The sequence below is a fragment of the Aquarana catesbeiana genome, linkage group LG03 (genome assembly GCF_042186555.1).
Source record: "Aquarana catesbeiana isolate 2022-GZ linkage group LG03, ASM4218655v1, whole genome shotgun sequence".
NCBI classification, from domain to species: domain Eukaryota; kingdom Metazoa; phylum Chordata; class Amphibia; order Anura; family Ranidae; genus Aquarana; species Aquarana catesbeiana.
In genome coordinates, this window is record NC_133326.1 from 628,991,804 (window position 1) to 629,018,009 (window position 26,206).

The 26,206-nt window shown below is 44.7% G+C and overlaps 1 protein-coding gene and 4 non-coding genes across 10 annotated transcripts in view; 4 read left to right on the plus strand and 1 right to left on the minus strand.

The window, feature by feature from the left end:
* Positions 1-26,206, minus strand: part of ADGRL1 (adhesion G protein-coupled receptor L1) — a 631,260-nt gene that overhangs the window by 342,378 nt on the left and 262,676 nt on the right. The window lies entirely within an intron of this gene.
* Positions 7,122-7,202, plus strand: TRNAS-UGA (transfer RNA serine (anticodon UGA)). Its single transcript has one exon. It is a non-coding gene; the product is annotated as a tRNA-Ser (tRNA).
* TRNAS-UGA (transfer RNA serine (anticodon UGA)) lies at positions 21,099-21,179 on the plus strand. The gene has a single exon. It is a non-coding gene; the product is annotated as a tRNA-Ser (tRNA).
* On the plus strand, positions 23,905-23,986 carry TRNAS-CGA (transfer RNA serine (anticodon CGA)). The gene has a single exon. It is a non-coding gene; the product is annotated as a tRNA-Ser (tRNA).
* On the plus strand, positions 25,894-25,975 carry TRNAS-CGA (transfer RNA serine (anticodon CGA)). The gene has a single exon. It is a non-coding gene; the product is annotated as a tRNA-Ser (tRNA).

Here is a 26,206-nt window from a genome sequence, read left to right on the forward strand (position 1 = left end):
AACACAATCAGGTTGGTGACCTCACTTTTCTATGCAGCAGTTAAAGCGGGAGTCCGGCGACCAATCTTTTTTTTTTTTTTTTTAGGTCATTGAGACACTTTGCTAATCCCAAAATAATACTCACAGTTTGGGTGTAATATTTCCGCCTCTGTCTGTTTTCGTACTGAAGAATAACTTTAAAAATGTGATGCTGGCTGTTTCCATCTTGCTTGTGGGCATGTGAAGCCCACAAGCATTGATTTCCTGGATGCGGTGAATGCTGTTCATTCACAGCTTGTTCACATGTATGATCATTGTTCCCGCACTGAATCTTGGGAAGCCTGACACTAAGCTCCCAGGAGACAGTGTTGCGCCGTGGAAAGGCAATAAACACGCCTACTCCCATGGGAGGAGAGACAGGAAGTGCCACAATAAAGTACAATAAAAAGGTAATTACAGCGATAAAAAAAATTTTTGTGCGCCATTTGAACATCTATGCACTTAACTGAAGGGGGTAAGATTAAGTTAAAAATTTGAGTGGAACCCCGCTTTAAGCAATTTAGTTTTGGTCACCTCTCATTCATAGGAGCAGCAGCGGACTGAGGAGATTATCTCTATCTCTTCTCAGCGGTTCCTTGTCATCACGTGTGAATGCAGCAGAACCTGGTTCAGAGTGCTGACCCTCCTTCTCCTAATCTGAATTTGACCGTACAGGGTTGGCTAATGTCAAGACCAATTTGAGTATTTTCATACGTATGAAAATACATTTAATGATTTTTTATAAAACTAAACTGCATTAAAGTTGTTTTTATATCTGCCTGGATTTAAACTTTAAAAAACATTTCCAGGTATAGATATTTTTACAAGGTTACATTGGGATAGCTTGGTGCCTGCTCATCACGGGCACCATTCAGAGAATACTTTGCATTTTCTCATTGAATGCAAAACATTCTCTGATTGGAGAATTATGTCACCACCCCACTTTTCCACTGCCTCCCATAGGAGAACACTATTGCATTCATTGAGAGAATGCAAAGCGATCTGTGAATGGTACCTGTTTCAGGATGAAGCTGCCAGTCGCTCAGTATGGGACCCAGAAGCTATTGGAGATGACTGGAGTGGTATTGTCTTACTAGTGCTATGCGGTCATGGTGTTTACCTTCCCTTTCCTTGTTTTTTCTCTGGTCAAGTTGAACAAAGGGTGTAACAGAGAAATGATTAGCTCAGCCACTCAGTCACTCAGTAATGGCTGGGGAACTCCTAAGAAGCTGCTACTCCTATATCTGAGCACATGTGTGATGTTATATCTGTCTAAACCAAGATCTAATCGATCAAGCCGTATACCACTTCAAAAGGGTAAAATCAACTTCATTGAGTTGGGAATTGCAGATGTCTTAGGAGCAGTTTCATCTTTTGTTAGTAACATTATTGTATAGGGATGAACCGAACACCCCCCGGTTCGGTTCGCACCAGAACTTGTGAACGGACCAAAACTTTGCACGAACGTTAGAACCCCATTGAAGTCTATGGGACTCGAACGTTCAAAATCAAAAGTGCTAATTTTACAGGCTAATTTGCATGGTATTGTCCTAAAAAGGGTTTGGGGACCCGGGTCCTGCCCCAGGGGACATGGATCAATGCAAAATAAAGTTTTAAAAACGGTTGTTTTTTCGGGAGCAGTGATTTTAATAATGCTTAAAGTGAAACAATAAAAGTGTAATATTTCTTTAAATTTCGTACCTGGGGGGTGTCTATAGTATGCCTGTAAAGGGGCGCATGTTTCCCGTGTTTAGAACAGTCTGACAGCACAATGACATTTCAAAAGAAAAAAAGTCATTTAAAACTACTCGCGGCTATTAATGAATTGCCGGTCCGACAATACATATAAAAGTTCATTGATAAAAACGACATGGGATTTCCCCACAGGGGAACCCCGAACCAAAATTAAAAAAAAAAATGACATGGGGGTTCCCCTAAATTCCATACCAGGCCCTTCAGGTCTGGTATGGATATTAAGGGGAACCCCGCGCCAAAATGTAAAAAAAAAAAAATGGCGTGGGGGTCACCCTCAAAATCTATACCAGGCCCTTCAGGTCTGGTATGGATTTCAAGGGGAACCCTGCACCAAACTTTAAAAAAAAATGGCGTGGGGTCCCCCCAAACATCCATACCAGACCCTTATCCGAGCACGCGACCTGGCAGGCCGCAGGAAAAGAGGGGGGGACGAGAGAGCGCCCCCCTCCTGAATCGTACCAGGCCACATGTCCTCAACATTGGGAGGGTGCTTGGGGGTCCCCTTGTTAAAGGGGGCTTCCAGATTCCAATAAGCCCCCCGCCCGCAGACCCCCACAACCACCAGGCAAGGGTTGTGGGGATGAGGCCCTTGTCCCCATCAACATGGGGACAAGGTGCTTTAGGGGGACCCCCACGCCATTTTTTTTTTACATTTTGGTTCAGGGTTCCCCTGTGGGGAATTCCCATGCCGTTTTTATCAATGAACTTTTATGTGTATTGTCGGACCAGCAGTTCATTAATAGCCGCGAGTAGTTTTAAATGACTTTTTTTCCTTTGAAATGTCATTTTGCTGTCAGACTGTTCTAAACACGGGAAACATGAGCCCCTTTACAGGCATACTATAGACACCCCCCAGGTACGAAATTTAAAGAAATATTGCACTTTTATTGTTTCACGTTAAGCATTATTAAAATCACTGCTCCCGAAAAAACGGCCGTTTTTAAAACTTTTTTTTGCATTGATCCATGTCCCCTGGGGCAGAACCCAGGTCCCCAAACACTTTTTATGACAATACTATGCATATAAGCCTTTAAAATTAGCACTTTTGATTTCTCCCATAGACTTTTAAAGGATGTTCCGCGGCTTTCGAATTTGCCACGAACACCCCAAATTGTTCGCTGTTCGGCCAACTGGCAAACAGCCGATGTTCGAGTCGAATGAACTCGAAGCTCATCCCTAGTCAAGGGGTGTGAGGTTGCACTCCCCAGATTGCCTGAAGTATCCCAAACTATCCCATGTGCTTTCTTTGTGCACCTCAGAAGTGTAGGAACTGTACATAACCTTCTGTCCTCTCCTTGTTGAAGAGGACCACACTCAAAATGATTGATCAATCGTTCTCACTCTTGTAATGCCACTCAAGGTTTGCCTCATACTACCAGCATTGACTTTATATTCAAACCCCATGTTTACATGGGCCTACTCTAATTGGATTTCTTCCACAACCCAAAAATATATATATATATATTAATAGCTTAAAATGAATCTTATTAATATGGCTTAGAGAGTGTGTCAATAGGAGCTACATGGTCAGCTCCATGTCAGGGTATAAGAGTAAAAGGAGGAAATGATTGCCTCCAAATAAGTATGCTCCCAGTTTGTGCATTATTATATATGCCTTGTAGTTGGGAATCAAGTAGTTAAAAGATTATACTTTTCATAGGTGCCTTGACACAGCAGTGTGGCTTTACATGTTTGCAAGACCTAGGAGCAGGGCTTTTTTTCAGCGGGAACGTGGGGGAACGTAGTTCCGGCACCTCCAGCACAGAATTTATGTAATGGCGAGGGGTACTATAGTATGCTGGAGGGACTACTGATGCTGGATGCTGGGGGATCTATGGTCGCTGGGGGGGTCTATTGTTGTGGGGGGTCTAGTGTTGCTGGGGTGGGTTATTTATTTTTGGAGGATCTATTGTTGTGGGAGGGGGGTTACTTGCTGCAAGGGATGTACTGTTGAGGGAGGGGTCTATTGTTGCTGGCGGTTGGGAGATCTATTATTGCTAGTGGGGGTCTATTGTTGCTAGGGGTATGTTATTGAATGGGGGTTGTCTATTGTTGTTGGCTGCAGGGGATCTATTTTATTGCTTTTCTTGTTATCAGTGTCAAATTCTATACAAATTACTTGGTTCTGTATTCTCTGGAAGGGAGGGTACTGGGAGGTGGTTAGGGGGTGGAACCGAAGGTCGGTGCTCAGAGGTGGGTAGGGGGCGGAGACAAGGGGTGATTTGAAAAGGAGGGAGTTCCTGCACCTATTCCCTGAGAAAAAAAGCCCTGCCTAGGAGTGATGTGATGCCCCACCTCCCTATGACTTGGGTGCCCCAATTGTCTTCTGCAGCTGTGGTCAATGATGCTAGCCCTACAGCACCTCTTTTGATTGTTTGACAGTTGCAAGTTGCAGCAATAAAAAATTGTAGGCAGCTCGGCTGGCACCCCCAAAAGTGCCAATACCTCAATAAATAAGGGAAAGGTTATTGGTGGGCTCTTAGCTTGGTTGAATGTACTCAACAGGCTGCTGTCTTGAGGTGCCCCCCAACACATAAATGTGCCCCCTTGAGGTGCCCCCCAACACATAAAGACATTGTGCTTGGGGTAGCTGCCTCTCCTGACCCCCCCACCCCCACCCAACTCCCAGCCCTGATGGTACCTGCAAAGTTCTGGATCAGACAGCATGATGCCAATAATGTTTTCAGCTATCTGTAAGAATGGCAATCTTCTCACTGATCAACAATGTAAGGGGCATTATCCCAAATGACCCTCAATTAATTTACCTTATCACGAGTTCCCTGAGACCAGAAAATTATTGTAAGGGTTCCAGAGTGGTAAAAAGGTTGGGAAAGGCTGCTGTAAAGTGTCATGTAATTGATTGGGCCTTCATGAAATAAATAACAGGGGAGTAAAAGGGAAAAAAGGACCAGAAGGGGGTGACATTGTTCCTCTTGTCACATCCAAAGCTTATACTGTAGTCATTTTTTATCAACATTTGATGTCATCTAATTTATTTTAGACAATGTGCTCTATAATATGGAAAGGTTTCCTATCCAAGAAATTCCCAATGTTCTAAACCTGCCAGATAATTGACAACATACGTACATCTAAATTCATAAATACAATATCTTGGCTCTAGAATGCTGTACACACACAATAACAAGATTAAAATGCCATAGGTATTCACTCCCTATCTGCTACAATAACTTCTGTCACTGCGCTGATTGCTTTTTATCAAGATATGTGATCCCAGAGAGCTGTCAGTGGCAAGGGCTTCTGGGAGTTGTAGTCATACCACTTTAATGAGAGAAGCGCTGAAGGCAAAAGCCCATGATCCTCCAAGTGTTGCATGGCATCAAACTGAATCATATTCTCACTGAGGACAGAGCACTGTGTGGAAAAAATGAAACCTGCGTCTCTTCATCTGGCAGACGCTATTGGCTATCCATGCAAATGATGCTATGGCCATTGATGTGGTGCATCAGACATGCTCCTTGAATTCATGAATAATGCATAGCACCTTCTACAACAATCTCCGGCACATGAGAATGCCATATATCAATGTAATGTGGATAGATTACCTAAAAAGTCACTTCTACAATATATATTCCACAATCAAACCTAACCACATTAAGGAGCAAGAAAACATACCATCGGACATTTATATAGATGAAAGACTGGGCGTTTATTAGCTGTGATAGACCTGAACTGTTTAAATTTAAAGGGATACTTCACTCAACACAAGAAATGTAGGTATTTCTTCGTATTTCCCATGTTTATAAAGACCAAATATTTGCTTAGTACCTAGACCATGAACATCGGTCCCTGCTGCCGAAGTTGTTTACAGTCTAATGTCCCTACCACAGGTCAAGATACAAAAAGCCCTGCTTTGCCTAATGCATTCTAATAGAAGGATAGACGTGCAGACACTGAAGAGAATGTCAATCACAGCCTCCCGCAGCAAGCCTCAACAAAAGACGATAATGGTTTTTCAATAAATTTGATATTTATGGTAAACAAAGGGCTGGTGCAGCTTTTTGTTGAGGCTCGCTGGGTTTGGTTGTTATGCCCCTGACACAGTTGTGCACAATGCAGCGCTATTTAACCTTTTTGAGCTGAGGCAGGAAATCACAAAAAATGGTGAGAATATACAAATTTAAAGTGTTCCTTTACCTACCCATGCAGGGCAAAATGAATGAGTAACTTAAAGTGTTTTATAAACTCAAGAACAAAAATTAAGTATTTTGCAGCTTACTAGTCCTTAGTTTAAGTAGCTGCATTAGTTTTAATTTTTTCAGGCCTTTTCCCTCCTTTATTTTCACCTGGTAATCCTGTGAGCACACTTCCCCTCCTGGGTAGCTATGCTCACTCCTCCATTGTATTTACGGAGGGAGCCATGGCTGACACCCAGGCTCCTCTCCTGATTTGGATTACAAAATGATCTTCTTTCTATTCATCTTCATTACATGCATGCACTTAGGAGGACATGAATAGAGGATCCCATACACTGTCAGAGAGTCCACCATTTTATTGTCCCCAGCAGTGGCAGCTGGCCCCCCCCCCCAGCCCCCACAATCTGCCCCCCACAATTCGCACCCCCTAGCCTGCACCATCAAACAGCAGGGCGCCGGACCAGCGGGTCTCTACCAGGTCCATCACCCCCTCACAAGCACGTGACCAGAGCCGAGTCCTTCTTCTTCAGAGTCCTTCTTCCACTGACCAATAATCTATAGGGTCCCTTCACTCACAGACCATTAATGTACGAGGGCCCTTCTCCCAATGATCACCAGTGTAAGATGCTCCTCCTTCCACTGCCCTTAATCTCCAGGTTCCCTTAGCTCACTTGACATAATGTAGACCAGCTTAAGAACACAGTAAACTGCCGTGCTGTGAGGGCCAAATGGTTAAGGCATTGGGCTTGCAATCCAGTGGGTTTTCCTTGTGCATGGATACATTAAAAACAGGCAGCAAAGTACTTCGAAACAAACCCTCGTTCATTTCTGTATCTATGAGCATTTTGGAATAGTCAATATGAAAAGTTTACAACACAGGCATTGAAATTGACCACTAACCTACAGGATCCCTTCTCTCACTGGCCATTGATGTAAAGGGACCCTACTCAAAACTATTACCAATGTAAGGTGTTCCTCCTTCCACCTGACCACTAATCTACAGAATAACCCTCACTGACCACCAGTGTAAGGTGGTCCTTCTTCCACTGACCACTAATCTACAGGGCCCCTTTATTCACTGACCATCAGTGTATGAGGGCCCTTCTCCCAATGATCACCAGTGTAGGCTGCTCATCCTTCCACTGCCCCTATTCTCATGTACACCAGCTTCAGAATAAATAAATGCTGTGAAAAGCTGTGATGGCTGAGTGGTTAAGGTGTTGGACTTGAAATCCAAAAGGTTACTCTGCACAGGTTCAAATCCTGCTCACAGCGAGAGGTTTTTAAAAATTTAATAAGGTTAATAAAAATGAAAAACAGGCAGCAAATTACTTTGAAACAAATCTCTGTATCTATGAGGAGGATTTTGGAATGGCATTGATGTTGACCACTAACCTACAGGATCCATTCTCTCACTGGCCATTGGTGTAAAGCAGGGGTCTCAAACTGGCGGCCCTCCAGATGTTGCAAAACTACAAGTCCCATCGTGCCTCTGGGAGTCATGCTTGTAACTGTCAGCCTTGCAATGCCTCATGGGACTTGTAGTTTTGCAACAGCTGGAGGACTGCCAGTTTGAGACCCCTGGTGTAAAGCTTCCTTCAAGTGATGACCAGTGTAGGTGGTGATCACTTGAAGGAAGAGTGGTCCTTCTTCCATTGACCCCTAATATACAGGGTCTCTTCATTCATTCATCTTCACTTACTGACTATCAGTGTACGAGGGCCCTTCTCCCGATGATCACCAGTGTAAGATGCTTCGCCTTCCACTGCCCTTAATATACAGGTTCACTTTGCTCGGCGGACATGGTGTACACCAGCTTAAGAAGGGTAGCAAGCACAAAGCTGTGATGGCTAATGCCGCGTACACACGACTGGACTTTCCGTCAGAATAGACTCTGGCGGTCTTTCCGACGGAGTTCCGCTGAAACGGACTTGCCTACACACGATCACTCCAAAGTCCGATCGTTTAGAACGCAATGATGTACGACGGGACTAGAAAAAGCAAGTTCAATAGCTGCCCTTGCATTGGTTTTGGTCCGTCGGAATAGCATACAGATGAGCGGTTTTCCCAATAGGAACTGATTCCGTCGGAAAGATTTGAAACATGTTCTATTTCTAGGTCCGTCAGTATTTTAGAAAGAAAAAGTCAGATGAAGCCCACACATGATCGGAATGTCCGACGGAATGATTCCATCGGACCTTTTCTGTCGGAAAGTCTGGTTGTGTGTACGTGGCATTAGACGTTAAGGTGCTGCCTTTGAAATCTGGTAGGGTGATTCTGTGGAGGTTCAAGTCCTGCTCACAGTACTGTTTTAAAAACCTTCAGGTTAATGGAAAGATTAAAAACAGGCAGCAAAGTGCTTTGAAACAAACACTGGTTCAAATTCTATGCGAATTTTGGAATAGTCACACAGACATTAATATTGACTACGAACCCTTCTCCCACTGGCCATCGGTGTAAAGGGCCATTTCTTCCAGTGACCACCAGTGTAAGGTGCTCCTTCTTCCACTGAACAGCTAATCTACAGGGTCCCTTCACTCTCTGACCATTAGTGTACGAGGACCCTTCTCCCAATGATCACTAGTGTAAAATGCTCATTTGAGTTCACCCTACATCTGGACTTGCTGCACTTTTCTCTTCTGCCACTGAGTGGCTGGGTACCTGGTGACATTAGATAGGAGAAGGGCAAAGCAAGGACAGATTAGGAGTATATGGGGTATCTCAGCCAATGGGCAGGTGTTTTCTTACATGGGAGGGGCGTGCTGACGTCACCGGCTTCGTTTTTACTATCCTTTCAGCTTTTAATATTCGACCTATGTAAGTGTCATTCTTTTATAAATAAACATAATATAGACAGTATTACACTATTGGCTCTCCATTATTTATGTGCTGCCGAGTTCGGACGGAGAGGGCAAGACGGGGTACACCATTCCGGTCGGAAGTGTGATTTTAATACATCTGCCTTGTATGCTCTTTTGTCTGGTAAAGGGACAATCCCGAAGGTTTGTCTTTTATCTACTCCTTGGACTAATGCCCTGTACACACGATCGGACATTGATCGGACATTCCGACAACAAAATCCATGGATTTATTCCGACGGATGTTGGCTCAAACTTGTCTTGCATACACACGGTCACACAAAGTTGTCGGAAAATCCGATCGATCTGAACGCGGTGACGTAAAACACATACCTCGGGACTATAAACGGAGCAATAGCCAATAGCTTTCGTCTCTTAATTTATTCTGAGCATGCGTGGCACTTTGTGCGTCTGATTTGTGTACACACGATCGGAATTTCCGACAACGGATTTTGCTGTCGGAAAATTTTATAGCAAGCTCTCAAACTTTGTGTGTCAGAAATTCCGATGGAAAATGTGTGATGGAGCCTACACACGATCGGAATTTCCGACAACAAGGTCCTATCACACATCCTATCGTGTGTACAGGGCATTAGACTGGGATGCCATGTTCATGTGCATGTGAAGGCAGGTGTCCCAATACTTTTGGTAATATAGTGTATCTTGCTTTCACTGAATTGAGCGGTGTAATACCTCAAGCACCCTGACACACTTTACACAAATAAACCATCCCCAGAGCAGGAAATGAGTGGAAATCGACCTATTGGAGACACAATAGGACCGCTTTCATGCTGGGGCGGTTTTAAGGCGCTTTAGCGCTGGAAAAAAACTCTGCTAAGCACCTGAAAACCACATGCCATTCATTCAAGTGTGACTTTTCACACTCGGGCAGTGCGCTTGCGGGACATTCCGAAAAGTCTTGCAAGCAGCATCTTTGCTGTATTTAGCGTCCCCCAAAACGCCCTGCCCATTGGAATGAGGCGTGAAAAGCACTTCAGAAGCGCCACAACACAGGGGTTTTTAACCTCCTCTTTGGGGTTAAAAGCGCCCCGCTAGCGGCCGAAAAGCGCCGCTTAAACAGTGGTAAAGCGCTGCTTACGTGGCCCCAGTGTGACAGGGATCTAAAACCCAAGAGAGGTGTGAACCCTTCTCAACACAACTGAGAAGGTAGAAGAGATTTCCTGTCTTGCCCTGGTGAGAGGAGAGCCAGGATGTGGAAAAAACAACATCCATAATGGGGACACAGCCAGCCTTATACGTGAAAAGTTCTAAAACTTCTTCACTTCATCAAAAACTAATTAAAAAAAAAAAGTTCGGGAGTTGGGCTTTAAAAATATACCTTTTAATAGTGCAATCTACACAGCTTGTAGGCTTGTCACAGCTGATAAATTACACCGATCTGTTTCTTTGTCCGTTTAATGGAAAATATGTGGCGTTATGAGGATCTGACAGAGAATATCATTATTTATAACAGGAATTAGAGCTATCCAATCTTGAACTGTAATCCAGAACCCAATTAAGGCGTAATTAGGCCCCAGTTGGCGAATCCCGTGTTTCACAACGTTATGCGTGTTTTGTTTAGGTGGAGGACAAATCTTCTTCCCTGCTAGCAGCACGGCATTCTGGGTAAAGGCCGGCGTGAGACCTTTCTACTGGGGTCTTAACAAAGCTTAGAAGTCCCCGCGTGAGGTAACACTCGTACAACCTACTCACATCTGTTTCAATCCTTTAGATTACAATTTCTTCTTTCCACTCAGAGCTGAAGCACGGTACAAGCCTGGTCCACCTCTGCCCCGCCGTTCCATGTGCACGAGGCTGCAATGTGCCGTGTGAAGCAGAAATGAGGCAACATAACAGGTACACAAGTGAAATGATTGTGGGTCGCAGAGGTGACACAGAAGCCTCCACCGTACAACCGGCAGCAACGTGTAAGCTTGGCGTACAAATGCACCTGTAGAAAAATGAAATAATTGCATTTTGTGGTGTGAACTACACGCTTGGGTAGCATTGCCGGAGCTATTTCCAGAGGCAGCATGGAAAGACTTCTCAGTTTATAAAAAAATATATATATAATATATATATATATATATATATATATATATATATATATATATACACACACTATATTGTCAAAAGTATTGGGCCGCCTGTCTTTACACGCACATGAACTTTCATGGCATCCCAGTCTTAGTCCGTAGGGTTCAATATTGAGTTGGCCCACCCTTTGCAGCTATAACAGCTTCAACTCTTCTGGGAAGGCTGTCCACAAGGTTTGGGAGTGTGTCTATGGGAATGTTTGACCATTCTTCCAGAAATGCATTTGTGAGGGCAAGCACTGATGTGGATGAGAAGGCCTGGATCGCACTCTCCGCTCTGATCCAAACCAAAGGTACTCTGTCGGGTTTAGGTCAGGACTCTGTGTAGGCCAGTCAAGTTCCTCCACTCCAAACTCACTCATCCATGTCTTTATGGACCTTGCTTTGTACAATGGTGCGCAGTCATGTTGGAACAGGAAGGGGCCATCCCCAAACTGTTCCCACAAAGTTGAGAGCATGAAATTGTCCAAAATATCTTGGTATGCTGACGCTTTAAGAGATCCCTTAACTGGAACTAAGGGCCAAGCCCAACCCCTGAAGAACAACCCCACACCATAATCCCCCCTCCACCAAATGATTTGGACCATTTGCTGAACCTGTTGCTGAAGTCATATTTGGCTCCACCCACTCCTGCAGCCTTTCTATCGATCATTGGCTACCTTTGTGGGTGCCATCAGTGAAGCTGCACCCCACCAGCTGATATTTGCCCACAAAGACACCTCAAACACAGTGGCGGCTGGTGCTCGATAATTCAGGAGGGGGGGAACTGAATGTGAATGCACCCCGCCCCCCCCCCACCCTCGTGCAGGAGATGAATGGCCTCCTTACCTGCCTGGGATGACACTCCGATCTCCCCTCCTTCCCCTGTCTGGGGAGTGCTAGATGGCTGAACCATCCACGGTCACAGTGGCGGCTGGTGGGTGGGTCCGTCGGTCTTATCCTCTGGCTGTGCTCTCCTCCTCCTCCTTTCTCCTATTCCTAGGCGTCCAATAGGATCACCTGGCATTTTGACCAATTCGGGAAACGTAACTCGTGACCCGCTTCCTGACTGGCAGAGAGGCGATTCAATGTGAAAATAGTAAATATTCATTCGCTATTGTCACACAACTGGGTGGGCTCGGATCGCAGTGATCTGCCCCCCGAAACCACCCTTTTTTGAAACCTATTAGAGCCTCTGGCTCTAATCACATGCTTAAAAAAAAACACCCCCCATTGAAATCCATGTGTCCGATGTCCTGTATCTAGATTAGGGGGCCATCTTAATAGATAGGGGGCCCATCCTAATGAACGGGGCGCCACTGTTTAAACACCTGCAAGGTCTATATTTGACTGCATTTGTCTCCCTGCGGTTTAGCAAACTTTAATTCTAAAGAGGTCAGTGATGACTTTTTATTTAAAGCTTATTTATATATTCTTGACACGTAGTAAATAAGCTTTAAAACAAGGCATCACTGCCCTCTGTAGCTGCAGGCATTACGACAATTCATACTCAAAGTTCAAAGCAGACACATTAAAATTTTGTCTAATGCTGCGTACACACAATTTCCGACCAAAAGCTCACATCAGACTTTTGCTGGCGGAATTTCTGATCGTGTGCACATGGATAAGACCCCTTTCACACGGGCTTTCCGATCAGGTCCGCCTGTCAGTTTTTCAGGCAGACCTGATCGGACGCTCCATTCACTCCTTTGTTGCGGCGGATGTCAGTGGTGACATGTCCGCTGACACCCACTGCTATCCTATCCAGACGGAGACCCTATTTTCCATCCGTCTGGTGGATCGGATGAAAACTGACAGGCAGTCCATTTTCATCCAATCTCCCCATAGAGGAGAGTGGGGCTCTGACAGGTCCGTCTCTACACAGAGAGCGGAGACCGACCTGTCATCTGCCTGCTCAGCAGGGATCAGCGGATTGATCCCCCGCCGAGCAAAGCGGAGTCCGCTGGGCGGAACGCCCGTGTGAAAGGACCCTAAGCCAACTCAACTCACACTGCTCATTCTCCCAGCAGTGACTTAGTAGCTCAGCTTGTCCTGCTCACCCCTCCCAGCAGTGACTTAGCTGTTCAACTCACTATGTTACCCCTTCCCAGCAGTAATTTAGCTGCTCAGCTCAACATGCTCCCCCCTCCCACTAGTGATTTACCTGTTCAGCTCACTATGCTACCCCCCCTCCCAGTAGTGACCAATCTGCCTAGCCTACCATACTACTTCCTCCCAGTAGTGATTTAGCTGCTCAGCTCACCATGCTCCCTCATCCCAGCCGTAATTTAGCCATATCTCCCAACTTTTCGAGATGGAAACGAAGGGCGCCTATTAGCAAAAGTATGTAGGCATAGATAGGACACACCCCCTTAGAGGAGAATTATACAAAAAAAAAAAATGTTAAACCCACAAGTGCTTTTTTTTTAACCTTTACTATTCCTTTATATTGGCTTTTGAAAGTTTACAAATGCAGCAATTTAGAAATTGGATGAAAGGTTTAGCGCTGGAAAACACTTTTTGAAAGAGAAATAGTGCATTTTATATACAACTATATAGATCAGACCAAAATGAGGGAGACATGAGGAGGAAAGAGGGACAGAGGGACTTTGTTCCAAATCCGACACAGTCCCTTGAAATCAGGAACTGTTGGGAGCTATGATTTAGCTGCTCAGCTAACTATTCCCCCTTCCCCCCAGCAGTGATTTCGTTTCTCAGGTCACCATTCCCCCCCCCAGCAGTGACTTAACTACTGCTAACCATACCGCCCCCTCCCAGGAGTGACTTAGGCAGGCCATATACGGATCGTATCTCGGCTGGCTCAGCAGGAACCGGTGGAGATTCAAACCATGTTTGGGCAGGCTGAATGCACCGAGTTGATCGATCGATCAACTTGGGTACAACCAGCATGCTGCATTTTACCTGGGATTTTTGCTAGCGGCTGCCATAGCCGGTAACAATAATCACTGTCTTCTCCTGGTCGGGGCTGGCCTCTCCCGCTAGGAGAAGACAATTGCCGTTAGGAGGGATTCCCCTGTCAACACTGTCTGTGTTGATGGGGTAATCAAGTACATATTTTTCCTGCAAACCATAGTTACAGGAAATAAATTTGCTCCATGCATGGCCGGCCTTAGGTGCTCAGCTCACCATGTACCCCCTCCCAGCAGTGGCTCTGCAGCTCATCCCACTCTACTCCCCCTCCCAGCTGTGACATAGCTGCTCAGCTCACTATGCCCCTTCTCCTCCCAGCAGTGATTTAGCTTCTCAGCTCACCATGCCCCCCCCAAGCAGTGACTTAGCTGCTGCTCACCATATTTTCAGAGCTGGGCTCCTGCTATTTACAAGCAGCTCTTTTCTTTCAGTGCACAGAGGCTGCTCAGCTGTTGGTTAAATACCAGCCACTCGTTTCCACAGTGACATCTGGTTACCATTACCTACCTCATTAGCCCAGCCTATAGCCAGCCCCTTTTTGCTAATTAAACAGTTTTGCTCATTTCCTCCATGCCCTTGCGTGGTTTATGATCTTCAGTGTGTTCCTGTGTATGACTTAGCCTTGTTAGCTCCTCTTCCACCTGTTCCTGTTTTTTCTCCTTACTACGCTGACTTCTGGCTTCCTGCCCCCGGCTCCTCTGACTACCCACTCTGGCATCTAAACCCTGGCTTCATTTTTTGACTATGTTCCTAAACTGCGATTTTATTAAAGGTGTGATTTTTTACTGCATTTTTCTATCTCTGCCTAGTTTATGGTTCCTGACCTGCCCCGTCCCAAGAGTGACTTGCTCTGCTCATCATGTACCCCCTCCCAGCAGTGGCTCTCCAGCTCATCCCACTCTGCTCCCCTCCCAGCTGTGACATAGCTGCTCAGCGCACCATGCTTCTCTATCCCCGCTGTGAATCTGCAGCTCATATCCCCCTCCTCCACCCTCAAAGCAGAGGCTCAGCAGCTCAGAACCCCCACCCTCCAAGTAGTGACTTAGCAGATCAGCACACCCTGTCCCCTGCCAGCAGCATCTTAGCAACTCAGCTTGCTCTGCTCCCCCCTCCCAGCAGAGATTCAGTAGCTCAGCACACCCTGTTATCTGCTCTTCAGCAGCTCGTCTTACCATGACATCGCCCCCCCACTCCAGCCTTATCTTCAATCTTACACAGATGTACAGGTTCCTCTTCTGTACTGAAGTTACTTACTCTGATCTCACTGCACACTCAGAGCATTTCACAGTGTGCATTAAAAGCTGCGGCGACAGCTGACCTGGAGGATTTCAGTTCTTTCAATCACAGAGACTTAGGATCAAATGTGGGCATTACCTAAGGAGATTTGCATGCAAATGCAGTCTGCTCCCTCCTCCAGACTGATATCCACCCATCAAGGCATTTTGATGTTTACATAACTCCTCCCAAAACCCAGCGCACTCCTTGAATCAGGGGTCCTAAGGCAGTGTGCTGTGATGAGTTTAGGAAACATTGTATAGAACCTTCCAGGCCCCTTCCTCTAGCCATGCTGATGATTTCACTGGTTCTAAAATAAGGTATGTAATGAAAATGGAAAGGGTTTATTACAAACTTTCATTAGCGTGGTGATGAGGGGAACCAGAGAAGGCAAAAAATTTGGGTGGATTAATTCTCTATAGGAAGAGTAAACCTCACCTTGATCATTGTAAGCACCCTGGCAGTGTAATGTAGTTTGTCCTAAACCATGTAATTGTCACTTCTGCTGGACACCTTGCGCTGCATGTAAATGTGAATAAAGATGTGAATAAAGGCCAATAAGGGCATGTAAAATAAAAAGAAAAAATAATTTATACAGTGCATCTGGAAAGTATTCACAGTGCTTCACTTTTTCCACATTTTGTTATGTTACAGTCTTATTCCAGAATAGATTCAATTCATTATTTTCCTCAAAATTCTACAAACAACACCCCATAATGACAACGTGAAAGAAGTTTGTTTGAGAATTTTGCAAATTTATAAAAAATAAAAAATGAAAATAAATCACATGTACGTACAATGGATGTAAAAAGTCTACACACCCCTATTAAAATGTCAGGTTTCTTTGATACAAAAATGAGACAGAGATAAATCACTTCAGAACTTTTCCCACCTTTAATGTGACCTATAAACTGTACAACTCAATTGAAAAACAAACTAAAATCTTTGGGGGGGGGGGGGGGTTAAAAATAAAAAAACAAAATAATGTGGCTGCATAAGTGTGCACACCCTCTTATAACTGGGGCTGTAGCTGTGTTCAGAATTAAGCAATCACATATTAAAATTCATGTTAAATAGGAGTCAGTACACATCAGTGCCTCTGATTAACCCCAAATAAAGTTCAGCTGTTCTAGTAGGTCTTTCCTGACATTTTCTTAGTCGCATCCTACAGCAAAAGCCATGGTCCGAGGAGAACTTCCATAGTATCAGAGGGATCTCATTGTTAAAAGGTCAGTCAGGAGAAGGGTACAAAAGAATTTCCAAGGCATTAGATCTACCATGGAACACAGTGAAGACAATCATCATCCAGTGGAGAAAATATGGCACAACGGTGACATTACCAAGGACTGGACGTCTCTCCAAAATTGTTGAAATACGAGAAGAAAACTGGTCAGGGAGGCTGCCAAGAGGACTACAACAACAGCTGCAGGAATATCTGGTAAGTACTGGCTGTGTGGTACATGTGAAAACAATTTCCTCGTATTGTTTATATGTCTGGGCTATGGGGCAGAGTGGCAAGACGGAAGCCTTTTCTTACCAAGAAAAACATCCAAACCCAGCTAAATTTTGCAAAAACACATCTGAAGTCTCCCAAAAGCATGTGGCAAAATGTGGTATGGTTTAAAGAAACCAAGGTTGAACTTTTAGTAAGGCTTACCTGTAGGTACTGTAAATATCTCCTAAACGTGTACGGTTTATGACCTTTCACACTGGGGTGGGGACGTTGTCTGCGGTAAAGCGCCGCTATTGTAAGCAGCGCTTTACCGTTGGTATGCGGCCGCTAGCGGGGCGGTTTTACCCCCCTGCTAGCGGCCGAGAAAGGGTTAAAACCACTGCAAAGCGCCTCTGCAGAGGTGCTTTGCCGGCGGTATAGCCGCACCGTCCCATTGATTTCAATGGGCAGGAGCGGTAAAGGAGCGGTATACACTCCGCTCCTTCACCGCTCCAAAGATGCTGCTGGCAGGACTTTATTTACCGTCCTGCCAGCGCATCGCTCCAGCATGAAAGCCCTCGGGGCTTTCATGCTGGAATTAAAGCAGCGGCTGTTTCGGGTCGGTTTGCAGGCGCTATTATTAGCGCAATAGTGCCTGCAAACCGCCCCATTGTGAAAGGACCCTAAGAGATGTTTACCATATACGCTGCCGCAGACGTCATCGGCGCATGCGCACTGAAGGAACAGCCCGCTTGTGCCATTTCTTCAGGACTCGTGCCGTGACTGGCAGCACCCGAGCGCATGCACGGGAGTGCCGTTATCATGGCTCCGGCCAATCACAGTGCCGGAGCTCGCGAACTCGGAAGTTACTCTGGGAAAGATGTCGGCCGTGGGAGCAGAGTGCAGGCAGCACTGCAGGGCATCGTTCTAAGGTAAGCTTTCCATAATGTGCTAGTATGCGATGCATACTAGCTCATTATACCTCAGATCTCCTCATTTCATTCCCAGCCCATGGGTGGATGTGCATGGCATATAAAAAATATAATAGTGTAAAACCTTCAAAATTTATTAAAAATGCAAAGACTAGTGCGCAAAACCACAATCTCATCAAAGAAAATAAACAATAGTACCAGATGAAAGCTGCCAACATAAAAAGGTGTCCTCACATACCCTGGTGGATACGTAAATGAAAGTGAAAAGAATATGTGGCGCTAATCTATCTTAATATATAGTAGTGCAACTTTGGGAGGTCCTTTCCGTAATTGCGATTGGTACATTAAGATAGATTAGCGCCACATATTTTTTTCACTTCAAAATTTATTGAAATGATAAAACACAGTATCACACTTACATTTAAACAGCAGAAAAAATGCCTGTATGCCTGGTGCGCCGGCCGGTGCACACTCAGACAAGCCCATCCTTCTGGATCAACAACGACACAAGGTGACGTCAGCGCGTTGTTCCGTCCTACGCGTTTCGTAATAGAATTACGTCGTCCAGGGGCACTCTCTACTTAACGGTGGTGGATTGTGCACAAATTCTTCATTTAACACCGAAGATCCCACATTTTATGGATGGACATCACATTCATTTTTTTAATTTTCAAAGCTCACGGGTGATACTGTTGTTCTAGTTTTTTTGGACATTTTACATCATATGTTTTTATGCACATATATGGACATTTGACCACTTTTTAAAGATTGGGTTAGTGTGTGAGTGTGCACTTACCTTATGCAATATTTTTCACATGTATAGCGCAATTCTATATTTTTCTACTTTTGACCACTGCATTTATGTTGTGCAGGAGAATTGCTGCTTTTAGCAATCTTTCACATGCAATTCCACGGGTACTCTTTGGGATTGGGTATATGTGTTTCGTTGCTTTTTACCTATCCTTGCGCAATTTCTTTTTCTGTTTTTCATACTAGCCCATTATGCCTTTGTCTTGCAAGTTTTTTTTTTTTTGGGGGGGGAGGGATTTTTTTTTCAGAGGTTTACAACCTCTTTAACCCCATACAGTTACCAGAATATATTTTAGTTTGTTATAGTAGGTCTATAGATTATGTAATCATTTAAAACATTTAAATATATTCCAAAACACTCTTAGCACATCATCACAACATATTTCAGGCATTGGGAACTGGAATAAGAAGTCTTTAGAGAGCAGATGACCGTACTCTTTCACAGTCCAGGCTAGAGCTGGAAAGCTGATGCAGAGAGTTATATAGCTTATTCTAAATACTCTTGTCACCTTCTGGCTGTATAGCATATGGGATGGATAGCTACAAGGGTGGCCAATGTAAGTATTTTGGCAGGCAGCTCATTTTCCATCTATGTATTTCAACTGTATATTTAGCTGTCTGGGTGCCTCACTGCTTTCAAAGGATTTTGGGAAAGGGAGCACAAATACAGGCTGACGTATTGGCAATGTCACACAAACTACATAAAAGCCCATAACAAGAGCACTGCAATGCATCCATTTTTTAAAATATTTACATGAGCCAATTACAAAGAAATATATAAAATGAAGAGATAAAGTCCCTTTAATATAAAACTCAGTGGGGTGCACACAGGCACTTTAAACAGGCAGGACTTACAAATGACTTTGTGGAACCCATTAAAGCTGTCTGGAATCCCATTCCGTACCATTCTGCTCTATTGTCTTTTTTCATGAAACGGCCTCCTTATAAAATTGTCTTAAAGCGGAACTCCAGGCAGATATAAAAACACCAATTAGAGAATAACTATGGGCAAAAAAATATATATGATGCAATCTGTAAATAGCATTACCACACCCCCGTAAGATAGGTTTATTACCTGTCCATCCTTCCAGCAGATCTGGTATTTTTTTAATAGCAGGCTAAGCTGTCCACGAAAAGCAACAATTTCAAGGATTGGGACAGACCATATAACAATGAAGACGGTGCTTAAAATAGTTAGCATTTATTCATATGCTTTAAACCCTTTTACAAAAAAAACACCAAAAAAATTATGCTGTCGCTGAGTAAAATATGTTAGGCTGTAATGTGAGCAAGTGCCCATTTAATGCATGCTTAAGGTTATATATATTATAAAAAAGCAGCAAAGCACTATGCCCTGGTTCATACCAGTGCGACTTGTCATGAGTCTTGACAGTTCAATGCGGCATGACAAGTTGCACCCCATTTGTGGCAATGGAACTGTTGAAATTGCTGCGGCTCAAGTGTCAGCGACTTTGAAAAAGGTTCCTGCGCTATTTATGTACCATATCAGTGCGACTTGCATTAACATCTCTTAAATGAAGTTGCACAGATATCAGCAAGCTGCAAATGAAATCGAACTGTTTTGAGATCGCTCTGAAGTAGCACGACATCAAAAATGCACTGGTGTGAACCAGGGCTAAAGCAAACACTCATTAATTTCTGTAAGAATTGTGAAATAATAAATTTTATGTGTTGTGCGCAGGGAAACACTAGCTGGCCATCAGCGTAAAAGTGGTCCTCCTTCCACCTCTACTCGATCATCAATGCAAGGTGGTATTTCTTACAATAACCACTAATCTACAGGATCATTCACCTTACTGGTAAACAGTGTTAGAGGGTCCTACCAGATCCTTCTACTGACCACTACTCTACAGGGTCCCTTCACACACTGACCATAGTGTAAAGGGGCCCATCCTTCAATGACCACCAATGTAAGGTAGTTCTCTTTTCACTTGACCACTTATCTACAGGGTCTCTTATCTCAACAGCACTCCTATTCCAAATGATTACCAGTGAGTGAAGCACAGGCCATCTTCCACTAACCCACAGAATCCCACCTCTCACTGGCTATCAGTGTAAATGGCCTCTCCTCCAAATGGTCACCAATGTAAAGTGGTCCCCCTTCCACTTGACCACTAATCTACAGTGCCCCATCTGTCAATGGACAGATCCTGTCAAATCCTGCTCACAGCGTGAGAATTTTAAAACACTGATCACTAACCTACAGCATCCCTTCTCCCACTTGCCATCAAAGTAAAGGACTGGCCACCAATGTCAGGTGGTCCTTCTTTCACTGACCACTAACCAACAGGACCCCTTCTCTCACTGGCCATCAGCGTAAAGGTCTCAACAGATTAGTGGTCAAGCGGAATGGGAAACCACTGTCAATGGACATGACGTGAACCAGCTCAGGTGGTACTCCTTCCACTTGACCACTTTTATAGAGGGCCCTTACTCCAAATGATTACTAGTTAGTACAGTCCTTCTTCCATTAACCGACAGGATCCCATCTTTCACTGGCCATCAGTGTAAAGGGCCTCTATTCAAAACAATCATCAGTGCAAGGTGGTCTTTCTTCCACTGACCACTGATCTACAGGATTCTTCACCTTACTGGTAAACAGTGTTCGAGGGCCCTACCAGATCCTTCTACTGACCACTACTCTACAGGGCCCATCTGTCAATGGACAAGACGTGAACCAGCTCAAAAAGCTTTTGGAGCAAGCAGCTGTGATGGCCGAGTGGTTATCTACAGGGTCTCTTATCTCAACAGATTAGTGGTCAAGTGAAAGGGGGAACACTGTCAATGGACATGATGTGAACCAGCTCAAAAAGCTCAAGAAGCTTTTTGAGCAAGTAGCTGTGATGGCCGAGTGGTTAAGACGTTGGACTTGAAATCCAATAGGGTTTCCCTGCGCAGGTTAAATTCTGCTCACAGCGTGTGATTTTTAAAACACTGATCACTAACCTACAGTATCCCTTCTCACACTGGCCATCAGTGTAAAGGATTGGCCACCAATGTCAGGTGGACCTTCTTTCAATGACCACTAAACAACAGGATCCCTTCTCTCACTGACCATCAGCGGAAAGGTCCCCTACTTCTAATGATTTCCAGTGTATGGGGGGTCCTCCTTCCACTTGCCAACTTTTATAGAGGGACCTTATTTCAAATGATTACTTCTTAGTAAAGTACAGTCCTTCTTCCATTAACCCACAGGATTCCATCTTTCACTGGCCACCAGTGTAAAAGGGCCTCTAGTTTAAACAATCATCAATGTAAAGTGGTCATTCTTCCACTGACCACTATTCTACAGGATACTTCACCTTACTGGTAAACAGTGTTAGAGGGCCCTACCAGATCTTTCTACTGACCACCACTCTACAGGGTCCCTTACTGACCATAGTGTAAAGGGGTCCATCTTTCAATGACCACCAATTTAAGGTGGTTCTCTTTCCACTTGACCACTTATCTACAGGGTCTCTTATCTCAACAGCACTCCTATTCCAAATGATTACCAGTGAGTGAAGTACAGGCCATCTTCCACTAACCCACAGAATCCCATCTCTCACTGGCCATCAGTGTAAATGGCCTCTCCTCCGAATGATCACCAATGTAAAGTGGTCCCTCTTCCACTTGACCACTAATCTACAGGATCCTTCACCTTACTGGTAAACAGTGTTCGAGGGCCCTACCAGATCCTTCTACTGACCACTGCTCTACAGGGTCCCTTCACACACTGACCACAGTGTAAAGGGGCCCATCTTTCAATGACCACCAATGTAAGGTGGTTCTCCTTCCACTTGACCACTTATCTACAGAGTCCTTTATCGCAACAGCGCTTCTACTCCAGATGCTTACCAGTGGTACCATCTCTCACTGGTCTCACTGGATTTTGGAGCAAGCAGCATAAAGGTCTCAACAGATTAGTGGTCAAGTGGAATGGAGAACTACTGTCAATGGACATGACATGAACCAGCGCAAGTGGTCCTCCTTCTGCTTGATCACTTTTATAGAGGGACCTTACTCCAAATGATTACTAGTTAGTATAGTACTTCTTCCATTAACGCACAGGATCCCATCTTTCACTGGCCATCAGTGTAAAGGGCCTCTACCCTGAATAATCATCAATGTAAGGTGGTCTTTCTTCCACTGACCACTAATCTACAGTGCCCCATCTGTCAATGGACATGACGTGAACCATCTCAAGAAGCTTTTGGAGCAAGCAGCTGTGATGCCCAAGTGGTTATCTGCAGGGTCTCATCTCAACAGATTAGTGGTCAAGAAGAAGGGAGACCGCTGTCAACGGACATGACGTGAACCAGCTCAAGAAGCATTTGGCGCAAGTAGCTGTGATAGCCGAGTGGTTAAGGCGTTGGACTTGAAATCCAATAGGGTTTACTTGCACAGAAACAAATCCTGCTCACAGCATGAGTATTTTAAAACAATGATCACTAACCTACAGTATCCATTCTCTCACTGGCCATAAGTGTAAAGGATGGCCCACCAATGTCAGGTGGTCCTTCTTTCACTGACCACTAAACAACAGGATCCCTTCTCTCACTGGCCATCAGCATGAAGGTCTCAACAGATTAGTGGTCAAGTGGAATGGGGAACTATTGTCAATGGACATGACGTGAACCAGCGCAGGTGGTCCTCTTTCTGCTTGATCACTTTTATAGAGGGACCTTACTCCAAATGATTACTAGTTAGTATAGTACTTCTTCCATTAACCCACAGGATCCCATCTTTCACTGGCCATCAGTGTAAAGGGCCTCTACTCTGAATAATAATCAATGTAAGGTGGTCTTTCTTCCACTGACCACTAGTATACAGGATCCTTCACCTTACTGGTAAACAGTGTTAGAGGGCCCTACCAGATTCTTCTACTGACCACTACTCTACAGGATCCTTTCACACACTGACCATAGTGTAAAGGGGCCCATCTTTTAATGACCACCAATGTAAGGTGGTTCTCCTTCCACCTGACCACTTATCTACAGGGTCCCTTAACTCAACAGCTCTTCTACTCCAAATGATTACCAGTCACTTTTATAGAGGGCCCTTACTCCAAATGATTACTAGTTAGTATAGTACTTCTTTCATTAACCCACAGGATCGCATCTTTCACTGGCCATCAGTGTAAAGGGCCTCTACTCTGAATAATCATAAATGTAAGGTGTCTTTCTTCCACTGACCACTAATCTACAGTGCCCCATCTGTCAATGGACATGACGTGAACCATCTCAAGAAGCTTTTGGAGCAAGCAGCTGTGATGGCCAAGTGGTTATCTGAGGGGTCTCTTATCTCAACAGATTAGTGGTCAAGTAGAAGGGAGACCACTGTCAATGGACATGACGTGGGTCCCTTCACACACTGACCATAGTGTAAAGGGGCCCATCTTTTAATGACCACCAATGTAAGGCGGTTCTCCTTCCACATGATCACTTATCTACAGGGTCCTTTACCTCAACAGCGCTTCTACTCCAAATGATTACCAGTGGTACCATCTCTCACTGGTATCACTGGCTTTTGGAGCAAGCAGCTGTACTGGCCGAGTGGTTATCTACAGGGTCTCATATGTCAACAGATTAGTGGTCAAGTGGAAGGGGTACCACTGTCATTGTACATGACGTGAACCAGTTTAAGAAGCTTTTGGAGAAAGTAGCTGTGATGGCCGAGTGGTTAAGGCGTTGGACTCGAAATCAAATAGGGTCTCCCTGCGCAGGTTCAAATCCTGCTCACAGCGTGACTATTTTAAAACACTGATCACTAACCTACAGTATCCCTACTCTCACTGGCTATCGGTGTAAAGGATTGCCCACCAATGTCAGGTGGTCATTCTTTCACTGACCACTTACCAACAGGATCCCTTCTCTCACTGGCCATCAGCATAAAGGTCTCAACAGATTAGTGGTCAAGTGGAATGGGGAACTACTGTCAATGGACATGACGTGAACCAGGGCAGGTGGTCCTCCTTCTGCTTGATCACTTTTATAGAGGAACCTTACTCCAAATGATTACTAGTTAGTATAGTATTTCTTCCATTAACCCAAAGGATCCCATCTTTCACTGGCCATCAGTGTAAAGGGCCTCTACTCTGAATAATCATCAATGTAAGGTGGTCTTTCTTCCACTGACCACTAATCTACAGTGCCCCATCTGTCAATGGACATGACGTGAACCATCTCAAGAAGCTTTTGGAGCAAGCAGCTGTGATGCCCAAGTGGTTATCTGCAGGGTCTCTTATCTCAACAGATTAGTGGTCAAGAAGAAGGGAGACCGCTGTCAACGGACATGACGTGAACCAGCTCAAGAAGCATTTGGCGCAAGTAGCTGTGATAGCCGAGTGGTTAAGGCGTTGGACTTGAAATCCAATAGGGTTTACTTGCACAGAAACAAATCCTGCTCACAGCATGAGTATTTTAAAACACTGATCACTAACCTACAGTATCCATTCTCTCACTGGCCATCAGTGTAAAGGATTGCCCACCAATGTCAGGTGGTCCTTCTTTCACTGACCACTAAACAACAGGATCCCTTCTCTCACTGGCCATCAGCATGAAGGTATCAACAGATTAGTGGTCAAGTGGAATGGGGAACTATTGTCAATGGACATGACGTGAACCAGCGCAGGTGGTCCTCCTTCTGCTTGATCACTTTTATAGAGGGACCTTACTCCAAATGATTACTAGTTAGTATAGTACTTCTTCCATTAACCCAAAGGATCCCATCTTTCACTGGACATCAATGTAAAGGGACTCTACTCTGAATAATCATCAATGTAAGGTGGTCTTTCTTCCACTGACCACTAATCTACAGGATCCTTCACCTTACTGGTAAACAGTGTTAGAGGGCCCTACCAGATCCTTCTACTGACCACTACTCTACAGGGTCTTTTCACACACTGACCATAGTGTAAAGGGGCCCATCTTTTAATGACCACCAATGTAAGGTGGTTCTCCTTCCACCTGACCACTTATCTACAGGGCCCCTGAACTCAACAGCTCTTCTACTCCAAATGATTACCAGTCACTTTTATAGAGGGCCCTTACTCCAAATGATTACTAGTTAGTATAGTACTTCTTTCATTAACCCACAGGATCCCATCTTTCACTGGACATCAATGTAAAGGGCCTCTACTCTGAATAATCATCAATGTAAGGTGGTCTTTCTTCCACTGACCACTAATCTACAGTGCCCCATCTGTCAATGGACATGACGTGAACCATCTCAAGAAGCTTTTGGAACAAGCAGCTGTGATGGCCGAGTGGTTATCTGCAGGGTCTCTTATCTCAACAGATTAGTGGTCAAGTAGAAGGGAGACCACTGTCAATGGACATGACGTGGGTCCCTTCACACACACTGACCATAGTGTAAAGGGGCCCATCTTTTAATGACCACCAATGTAAGGCGGTTCTCCTTCCACATGATCACTTATCTACAGGGTTCTTTATCTCAACAGCGCTTCTACTCCGAATGATTACCAGTGGTACCATCTCTCACTGGTATCACTGGCTTTTGGAGCAAGCAGCTGTACTGGCCGAGTGGTTATCTACAGGGTCTCATATGTCAACAGATTAGTGGTCAAGTGGAAGGGGTACCACTGTCATTGTACATGACGTGAACCAGTTTAAGAAGCTTTGGGAGAAAGTAGCTGTGATGGCCGAGTGGTTAAGGCGTTGGACTCGAAATCCAATAGGGTCTCCCTGCGCAGGTTCAAATCCTGCTCACAGTGTGACTATTTTAAAACACTGATCACTAACCTACAGTATCCCTTCTCTCACTGGCTATCGGTGTAAAGGATTGCCCACCAATGTCAGGTGGTCATTCTTACACTGACCACTTACCAACAGGATCCCTTCTCTCACTGGCCATCAGCATAAAGGTCTCAACAGATTAGTGGTCAAGTGGAATGGAGAACAACTGTCAATGGACATGACATGAACCAGCGCAAGTGGTCCTCCTT